Source organism: Zingiber officinale, chromosome 1B (genome assembly GCF_018446385.1).
Source record: "Zingiber officinale cultivar Zhangliang chromosome 1B, Zo_v1.1, whole genome shotgun sequence".
Taxonomy (NCBI): domain Eukaryota; kingdom Viridiplantae; phylum Streptophyta; class Magnoliopsida; order Zingiberales; family Zingiberaceae; genus Zingiber; species Zingiber officinale.
In genome coordinates, this window is record NC_055986.1 from 113768036 (window position 1) to 113778468 (window position 10433).

Sequence of the window (10433 nt, forward strand, 5' to 3'; positions counted from 1 at the left end):
CTTCAAGTCCCCATCAAATCTCTGGAGATCAGCCGAGCGGCTATCCTTCTCGGTGGTCAGCAGGGCGTCCAAGTCTTTGATGCGTTGCTCCAGCCCCCGGATCTCCACCTTCATGCGGTCCATATCATTGATGGCTTGTTGCTTCCGAGTGGTCGCCGTCTTGATCTCCTTGTCTCGTTGTTTAATCATTGTTTCAAGCCGAACGACCTTGCTCGCCAGATCGGACACCCTTTTCCGCTCGGCATCCAGCAGTTTTTGGGACTTCTCCAGAGCGGCCGTCGACTGCCTGGCCTCCCCCGCTGCTTTCTGTTTCTTCAGTTCATCCTCCAGTTCGGCCAACAGCGCGGCTATTCATCGCCGAGCATCCAACCAAGCTTGGGCGAGAGGGCTCGTCAGGGTGATCATCTGCTCAGGAAACACTGACCGATCAGCAGCAGCCATGTACTCCTCCGAAGGAAGGCGCAGAACAGTTTTAAGTAAATTCTGGCCGCTCGGCTCGCTCTGAGACGGCCCACCAGCAGACGAGGAGGGTAGCTCGCCTAAACGCCTGATACGGCGCAAAGTTCTTGGAGGGATGGAAGACGGCACCTCCGAACTGGCTCTCGGAGAACCCTGAGGGGTCGGGGTACTCTCGAGGGAAACCGTCCCAGACTGCACCTGTGCATCCGCGCCCCGCTCGGGTTGTGACTCATCAAGTGTAGCGGCAGGGGCGGATTCCGGTCATCGGCGTTTCCTAGTGCGTAGCGGCACATCATCGGCCAAACAGCCCTCCACCTCAGTTTCGGTAGGAGGTTCTATGTCGCCCGCGGCCTCATCATGAGGAGTTGGGGCGTCTGAGGCTTCGGGGACAGTTGGCATCCCCTCACCTTCTTCGCCTGCCGGATCAGCCGGAGCAAGGCCCCGTTCGGCGACCTCCTTGTTCGTCACCGCCTCAATCTGAGCGGCCTTCAGTTTGAGCTTCTCGGTAGCTTTGGCACGCCACATGACTTCAGCTGCAGGAGCAAAAAATAAATCAGTTAGAACAAAACAAATGGGAAGATAAGGAAACTTACTCATGCTGCAGGGCAGATCGGCTGTGGTAGAGGACAAGCCGAATATGTGCATTACTCTCGGGAGGAGTAGTTTGTCAATATGATAGCGCTGGCCAACTAGCCGTTCGGCTGCATGAAGGTAGGCCGCGTCACCTTTAAATTTGCCGAGCTCCGGTTGCGATGGCATCGCCGTCTGCCACTTGGTGCGAAAAGTTGGTCGGTCGGGAAAGCGTATATAGAAAAAATGCTCCTTCCAATGTTTGTTGGAGCTCGGCATATTATCGAAAAGGACGAAGCCTATCCTAGACTGGAAAACAAAAGTGCCCCACTCGGCTTGCTTGGGATAGTAGAAGTAGTGGAAGATATTTGGGGTTAAGGGAACGCCGTTCAGTTTGAACAAAACTATCACTCCGCTCAGCAACCTAATAGAGTTGGGAACTACCTGGCCGAGCGGAATGCGGAAATAATTGCAAACTTCTAAGAAAAACTTGTGGGTGGACAGAAATTGGTCTCGGAAGAAAACAACAGTGCCGGGCGGCGGATCGTGAGGCCGATCGGACGGCGTGGCTAACACTATTTGGTGGTCGATCGGTAGGTCATATGCTCGAGTGAGGCGCAAGGCATCTTCCTCGTCGAACCGGCTTTCCATGTTCGAGTACCAAAGACCCGGAGTACCGCCGGTTGACTGCGAGGTACTGGTCATGATCGAAAGGCCAGAATGCGGGATAGAAGAGGAGGGTTCAAGCAATGGAGGAAAACCGACTGAAAAAAATGATTAACAGAAAGAAGAAAGCGTCGGGAGCGAGGTCTTACAAGCGAGGAAGATGATCGGAAGAAGCCGTATGGTCGTCAGAAAGCCTGAGCACAAGGTCGCCGGCGAAAGGAGGAACGACAGGAGTCTGGAAACGAAGAGGACGAAATGCGGCGGAAATGGAGTCAAGGGCTTTATATCGCCGCCCGGGAGCGATCTCCACCGTCCGATCCAGGTCGTTGATATCGAGGTTGTCATCTGGCCGTTCATTTCAAACGGCGGCTGTCCCATCGGAAGTGACGCAACCGCCATATGCTGACAAATGCGCGATCGCCACGTGTCAGCCGGTTACTAGTCGCATTTAATGAGCTCCCCTTACCGTGCGCAGAGCACGTGATGGGTAGCATGGGAGAACAACGGGCGTGGATTCCAAGAAAACACAAGGCATGGACAAAATATCGCCGAACGGACAGATACCGCCGCACGGATAAGCATCCTTATGCCTGGCCGAGCGGCCTAATGCGAGGATCATCGCTCAGGCAGATCGGCAGTCCAGTCAGTCGGACTTTGCCTCCTTCGACTAGACTCGAGAGGAAGGCAAGTGAGGTCCACGGCTCACCGGAAAGGGACGAGCCGACCAGACTCGGAAGAAAGGGAAATCTGATAGTAAAAGGCACCCTGGTAGGGACCAGGGTTCCGGCGCTCAAATGAAGCAGTACATAATGACCGAGCGGAAGGACGTGCCTCCCGGCCGGCGCAAGGAATTAAGGCCGTCCGGACGACGTTCTTCGCCCGCCCGCCCGGCCGGACGTTCCGGTCAGGCGGTGGGTAAAAGACGGGAACATCTTCTGACAGCCGTCAAGTCGTATGGCTACGCCATACTCCTAGTCTGACAACGAGGGGTCCTGTTGTCCCATCGAAGAACATGCTCGGAACCGGGGTATGGGTTGCTGACACGTATGCACCTCGGTGGACGTGCATATTAGTTCCTTCTCCGTCCTATATAAAGAGCCTATTACTCCGCCAAAGGTACGCATAATACCAGCTTGGCAGCCACTTTTTTCACCACTTACCTGACTTGAGCGTCGGAGGGTCGCCACCGGGAATCCCTTCCCGGCTCGACTTTGGTGCAGGATCGCCGGAGCTTCGTTTGACCAGCCGGAGATCCACTCCATCCAGCCGGAGATCCACTCCATCGACTAGGAGCGCGCCGCGTGCCCAGCGTCCTTTGGTTCAGCGATTCGGACAGGATCACCATGATTTTAAAAGAGAGTTTTAAAATTAAATCTTTTCTTTTATAGTTTCTACAAATGATTAAGAGAAAGGTTTGATATCTTTCCTTATTTGTAGTTAAAAGGAATATTTTAATTTTTGGAGAAAACTTTCCTTAATTGTAATCATTCACATGTTTTAAAAGAGAGATTTTAATTTATAAAAGTTTCCTTTTATAACCAACCATGAAGGGAATTTAAAAGAGAAATTTTTATTTTAAAAATTTCCGAAAACAAATAAGAAAGTTTTAATTTTGTATTTAAAACTTTCCTTCTTTGAGATTAATGAGGTGGTCGGCCATTAAAAGTTTAAAAGAAAATTTTTAATTAAATTTTCCTTTTTAGTCATTGGCAAGGAAAATAAGGAAGTTTTAATTATGTTTAAAATTTTTCTTATTTGCCAAGATCAAGGAATATAAAAGAGATGGTAGAGGTGCCTCACCTAAGAACACATCTATTATTCCTCTCCTCTCTTTTCCTTGGTGGTGGTCGACCCTCTTCTCTTGCTCATCGTCTTCTCTTCTTCCTTGGAGGCCGGCGGCATCACATCTCTTGGAGCTTTTGGTGGCTGGATCTTGCTTGAGGAAGAAGGAGAGAAAGGAGACTTTGTTTCCTAGCATCCCTTGGAGCTTGGTGGTGGTGGCCGAAACTTGGAAGGAAGAAGAAGGCTTGGGTCGATTCTCATCTTGGTAGATCGTCGCCCACACGACATCCGAGATAAGAAGAGGAATACGACAGAAGATCGTGAGGTCTATAAGCTATAAAAGGTATAACTAGTTTTGTTTCCGCATCATAACTAGTTCATCTTTTGTATGAATTTCGAAATACCAAACACAAGAGGCTAACGATTCTAGGTTTCAGATTTATTATTCAATTTTTTGTTTCTTTTATTTTTCGATCTTGTGATTCGATTGTTCTTAATGATTAAACCTAGGGTTATTGTAAGGAGATTAAATATTGAATTTCGTTGAAAGACTTTGTCTAGAAAGTGGTGGATGATCTCATACCCAAGAAGGTCTAGTGTCTCGTCATGTTTAATCTGGAAGCCGATCTCTAAAATAAATATTTAATTAAATTTGTAATATAGGTGGATTTGGATTAATAATGTTAAGCATCATTTGCGATCCAAGTCTAAATCTCTAAGAACAGACAAGTAGAATTTGGAATCAATAATGTTAAGTTTAGTTTGCGATTCCAAATTTAATTTCTAAAGAACACAATAGGTTGTTAGGAAAAGTTCGGGACTTGTACAAAATTTTTATACAGGGGAACCGATATAATATTCCGAGTAACAACCAACAGCCAGTGCCAGTGTGGTGGTGTGCTAGTGTGGCGCACTAGCGGTGCAGCGGTGTGGCGGTGCGTCAGTGCTGCTGTGTGTAGTGCACCTATGTAGTGTGGGTGCGGCTATGCCGGAGAAGGAGAGAAGGACTTTTTTCATTTTTTTTCTTTTCTTTAGCGTTTTAATTAAACGTCATGGCAAGTGAGGGCCCAACTGCCCAAGTCAAATAAATCAAATAATAAAAAAACAAAACTAAAACATTAAACATAGATAGACGGACGAATACAATGCTTCTTTGTTTTCCTTGGCCTTCGCTGCTTTGCAGAAATAGAACGACAGAAACCCTAACCTCTCCAACTCCAACTCTCCGACTCCAAGGCTCTAGAGTCTAGAGTCCAGCCGCCAAGCCTCCAACCAAGTCTCTAAGTGCGGTGGTTGGTGGAGTCACGGTCTCGGTGGACAACCAGGCGATAGGTGGCGGCATGACAACACTCTAGAGTCTAGTCTCTATTCTCCTGCCAAGTCTCTAAGGCTCCAAGCTCCAACACCATTTGGATAAGGTCACCATAACTCCAAAGGTTAGAACTTAGATTTGCTATGTTTGAAATTTTTTTATTATTTGATTTTTTGGAAAGGTACATAATACATTTATAGTTTAGTTTTTCATTACATTGATAGTTTTCCATTATTATTTGTTTTTTTTTGTAAAATGTACATAATTATATTTGTAGTTTAGTTTTCCATTAGATTGGTAGTGGTAGTTTATTAAAATTTTAGTTCAACATATATTTTTCTATTATATTTGTAGTTTTCCATTACATAATTTATTTTTAGTTATTTATTTGTGTAGAATATGGAGAGATTTTTAAAACGAACTTGTAGTTCCGGCTCTAACTCCTTTAATGAGTTGAATGTTATTGAACAAGTAGAAAATCAATTCCATGTAGAATTAAATTTGGATGATATTGTTAGTGATCTGAGATTATGGAAAACCAATTGAATAATTTGATATTACTATTCGAGATCAAGCTCAAAGTGAGTATGCGCTCCGTGGGTCTTGTCAACCAAATGGTCATGTGTATCCGAAACAACTTTTGGTAATCAAGAAAGAAGATTTCAAGAAACTTGGTATAAAAAATATACATGGTTAGAGTATAGCATATCAAAAGATGCTACATTTTATTTTTGGTATTATCTTTTCAAATCGTTAAATAAAGAAAATATAGACAATACCTTTATAAAAGATGAATACAACAATTGGAAAAGGGCATTAGAAAGATTCAATCGTCATATGGGGACTGTGAATGATTGTCACAATGAAGCTAGAATACAATTTGAGTCTTTTGAAGATCAAAGACATAGTGTGGGAAATATTTTATAAGTACATAGTCGCGATATAGAAATTAATTATCGCACATGTTTAATAGCAATATTGGATGTGACACACTTTCTATTGAAGCAAGGGTTGCCTTTTCGAGGATAGGATGAGTCAACTAGTTCTTCAAATAGAGGTAATTTTCTTAAGTTGCTTGAATAGTATAGTCAACGAAATGAAAAGGTTTCCAAAGCTATAAAGCAAAATGTTCTTGCAAACAATCAATTGACTTCCCCAAAAATTCAAAAGGATTTAACAAGTGCTTGTGCCTCAAAAATCACACTTGCTATAATCAATAATATTGGATATAAATTCTTTTCTTTGATGGTTGATAAAGCTCGGGGCAGTTCAATGAAAAAACATATGGGAGTTGTTTTGATCATGTGAATAAAGAAGGATGTGTGATTAAACGATTTCTTGTAATTGTGCATGTGCCTAACACTAGTTCTCATTCTTTGAAAATGGTTATTGATACTTTATTTGTGCATTCTGATTTATCATTATCTAGATTGAGAGGGCAAGGATATGATAGGGCTTCAAATATGCATGGTGAGTTCAATGGGTTGAAATATCTGATATTATAAGAAAATCTATTTGTAATGTATGTTCATTGTTTCTCTCACCAGCTCCAATTAGTTATTGTTGCTATTGCCCATGACAATTTTACTGAGTGAATTTTTTAGGTATGTCACCATGATTGTGAATATCTGGAGCATCTTATAAGAGGAGAGATTAACTTAGAAAAATTCAACATGATAAGATAATTGTTGAATTGAAAAGTGGAGAAATCACTAGTGGATGGAGATACTCGTTGAGGATCACACTACTTAACATTACTTCGTTTATGTACTTTGTGGTCTTCAGTGATAGAAGTGTTAGGAAATGTATATAATGACATCTCTTATTCTACGAATAAAGGTGTTGCCACAGGTTTAATTGAGAAGATGTAGAATTATCAATTTATTTTTGCGTTACATTTGATGAAGTATATATTGGGAATTACAAATGAGGTATCACTTTCCCTACAACAAGAGGATCAAAATATTGTTCAAGTCATATCCTTGATTAGAAGTGTAAAATGTCGACTACAAGACTTCAAAGAAGATGAATGGTAGATAATTTTGGAACTAGTTAACTCATTTTTGAATTGAATATGATTCCAATACTTGATATGGAGGACAATATAATAACTGATGGTCTTATGGGGGGAGAACGCTTAGCAGATGGTACTCTGCTTTGTCGTTTGCCACGTAGTCGACCTACTCCTTTTTCGTCCAGTGGTATTTCTCCTTACCTTCCGGTGCTGTAAAACCGAACTCCATAATTAACATTAAATCAAAATCGGTTTTAAAGAATACATGCATTCACTTTTTCCAGCTAGCAAATTTCCCTTCGAATTTCGACGGGTAGATGCTTGGTCCAGCCATTATTTTGTTGCTTCGTTCGGCGGTTAGTTCTCCTGAAGCGCATTGGCTCTGATACCACTTGTTGGACCGCGACAGCCGGCTAGAAGGGGGGTTGAATAGCCTGCAAAAATAATAGCAAAAAATCCTTCTCAATTTTTCTTAAACTAACACTTGCAAAATATAAAAGCAGTAAATTAAAATAGAAAATAGAGGCACAAGATGTTTACTTGGTTACAACCGGGGAGGTTGTTAATCCAAGGAATGGAACACACTAGAATATATCCTTCAGGCGGAGAAGCCTCTTACAGCAATGAAAGCGCAAAAAGAAATAATCTAAACTCTAAAAGAAGCACACAAATGTTGGAATTACAATTCTTGAGTTGATTGAAAGCTTCTAGACCAAGGCTATATTTATAGCCTTGGTTGGGGCGCCCCGAAGTGTTCCGAGTGCCCTGGGGGATAAAACTTTATCCCCAATGCACATATCTCGGTTTGATCGAGATCTAGATAAAGGTTTTGATGAATGACAAGTGGATTAAAGTTAGAGTATTTTATAATCTAATTCCTTACCAAGTGTGCAGGAGTTGATGGATCTAAGGGACCTGACACCAGGTTGAAATTTAGCTAGGTCCACGGGACCCAATAGCTAGTGGAATGTCCAGATAGGTCTGCTAGGCCTGATATCTGGCAGGAAGTCTGGTTGGGTCTGCAAGACCTGACAACCGACCGAAGTCCAACTGGATCTGCGGACCTAACAACTAGTGAGAAGACCTGGTGGGTCAAAGGCAAGTCAAGCGACTGCAAATAGTAAGTGAAGGTAAGAAACTAGAGGAGAGATCCAGTGAGGATGCATTTCCAATTGGGGGAACTATATGCGTCGGTCTGAATAACTCATCATTGATCTAACCATTTCCATAAGAGTCTTATTCCTTCTTTCTGCCACATCATTCTGTTAGGGTGTACCAGGTGCCGACAGTTGGGATTGAATCCCGGTCTCTGATAAGTAACTCCTAAACTATCCTAAGAGGTACTTTCTACCACGATCAGACCATAGTGTCTTGATACTTTTACCATGACGTTTCTTCACATCAGCCTTGTACTCTTTGAACTTATCAAAGCACTTAGACTTGCGGCGCATCAAGTAAAAGTACTCGTATCTCAAATAGTCATCTACAAAAGAGATGAAATATTCAAAATCACCTCTTGCCTGGATAGTCATAGGTACAAATCAGAATGAACCAATTCCAACACATCTTTGGCTCTATACCCCTTGTCCTTAAAAAGTCTCTTGGTCATTTTCCCTTCCAAGCAAGACTCGCAGGTTTGGAAAATTTTCCACTACCAATGAATCCAAAAGTTCATCGGCTATTAACCTTTGAATCATACGCAAGTTAATATGACCTAGCTTTAGATGCCAAAGATATGTTTGGTTCATTTTCGAAGGTTGCTTTCTCTTATTAGAGTTAGAAGATGTGTTATTAATTTTTATTTGTTGCATCGTGGGAGTTATTGAATTTAGAATATATAAATTGTCAACCAACATACCAGAACAGATAATTAACTTCCCTATTTTTCTTGATAACAACTTTGTTATCAAAATAGACAGAATATCCATCCTTGAATAGTTTAGAAACTGAAATCAAGTTCTTTTTAAAACTTGCTACGTAAAGATAATTTCTCAAAATTAATATTTTATTCCTATAAACATCTCCCACTGCAACAGCTGCTACTTTTGTAGTAGTGCCCATGTAGACGGTGATTTAGTCTTCGGGTTTCCTAGAACCCCTGCAATGAATTACAGACATAATCAGTAGCTCCCGTATCTACACACTAGGTACCGATAGATAACACTACTAAACATATTTCAACAACTAATGAAATAGAATACACATTTATTGTTCTCATTTCTGAGAGGACAGTCCACCTTAGTGTCCAAGTTTTGTTTCCAATCATTATAATTGGGACTAGCAAGTCTATTATCTAGTATAACAACCAGGGAATTGAAAATCATTTGAAATCCAAAGAATCACAAAATATTTGGTCAAGACCAACACCTCAAAACCGTATACAAATTCAAACATTTGTAAGAGAAGGTTTTATCTATTAATTTTATTATTTTGTCAACCTAACTTTATGTCAAATAAAATTAATAGTTGGTCTGTCTTTGATCAAATATTTGATCGAAACTTTATAATTTAAAATAATATTGATTCCTCAAACAATATCATTTAAATTCACCAACACCTCAAACACTGTAAATTTTGTATGTTACGATAGTGTGGACGTATACAAAGTCAAACATTTATAAGAGGAGGGTTTTACCCATTAATTATCTTGTCAACCTTAAATTACCTCAAACACCGTGAATTTTCTATACCACGATAGTGTGGACGTCACTACAACAAAAACATTAAAAGACAACGGTTAAAAACCATTGTCGTAGGCCCTTTAAAACCGTTGTAATTGGCAGTGTTGTTAAAAGTGGGGGCTACGACAAAGGTTTTAAACCGTTGTCTTTGAATGAAAAGACAACAATTTTGCAACGGTTTTAAACTGTTGTCTTTGAATGAAAAGACAACGGTTTAAAACCGTTGTTATTTAGAGCATTTTTCTGTCATGTTACAACCATTTTTGAGGTTACGACAACGGTTTTTAACCGTTGTCTTTTAGGGTGATAGACAACAATAACGGTTTTAAACCGTTGTCTTTTAAATTATTATCTTTTAATACCAATATATCATATTTCAATTTAAATATATAATAAAGAATCATAATCAAGAAAGAATATTCCCACATCAATATCATTCAAAATGTTAGTTATACAAGAATTATAATCACAAAAGAAGAAACATATCTCATGTTCAAATAAAATTTATCTCAATACAAATAAACAAATAAACTCTATTTATAACTAATGAACAATAGTCAAAAGACTAGAAACTTTTAATGGTGGTTCATGCCATGTAGGATTGCACTTAATTATTATCAACCCAAGTCTCATCACAATCTTCAACTTGTAGGATTTCATTGGACTCCTCTTTCTCACTTATTTTTTCATACCAACCTTTTCCAATATGAAGTTGGTGCCAAATACTTGATAAGGTGCTTGGATGAGAATGAGAAGGGAGACGAGGAGGCAAGCCAAGCTAACCTTGAGGGAAAAGGTCACCCTGTCTGTGTCTTCTCTTGCAAACTCCCACACTTCCATCATTAATTTCCTCATTGGTATCGTGGCTTTGCCATTATGATCCTTGGTAGACTTCTTCATGCTTTCTGATTATGGTGTTGCGTTTGGCGACAAGCAAATGTCGATTTGA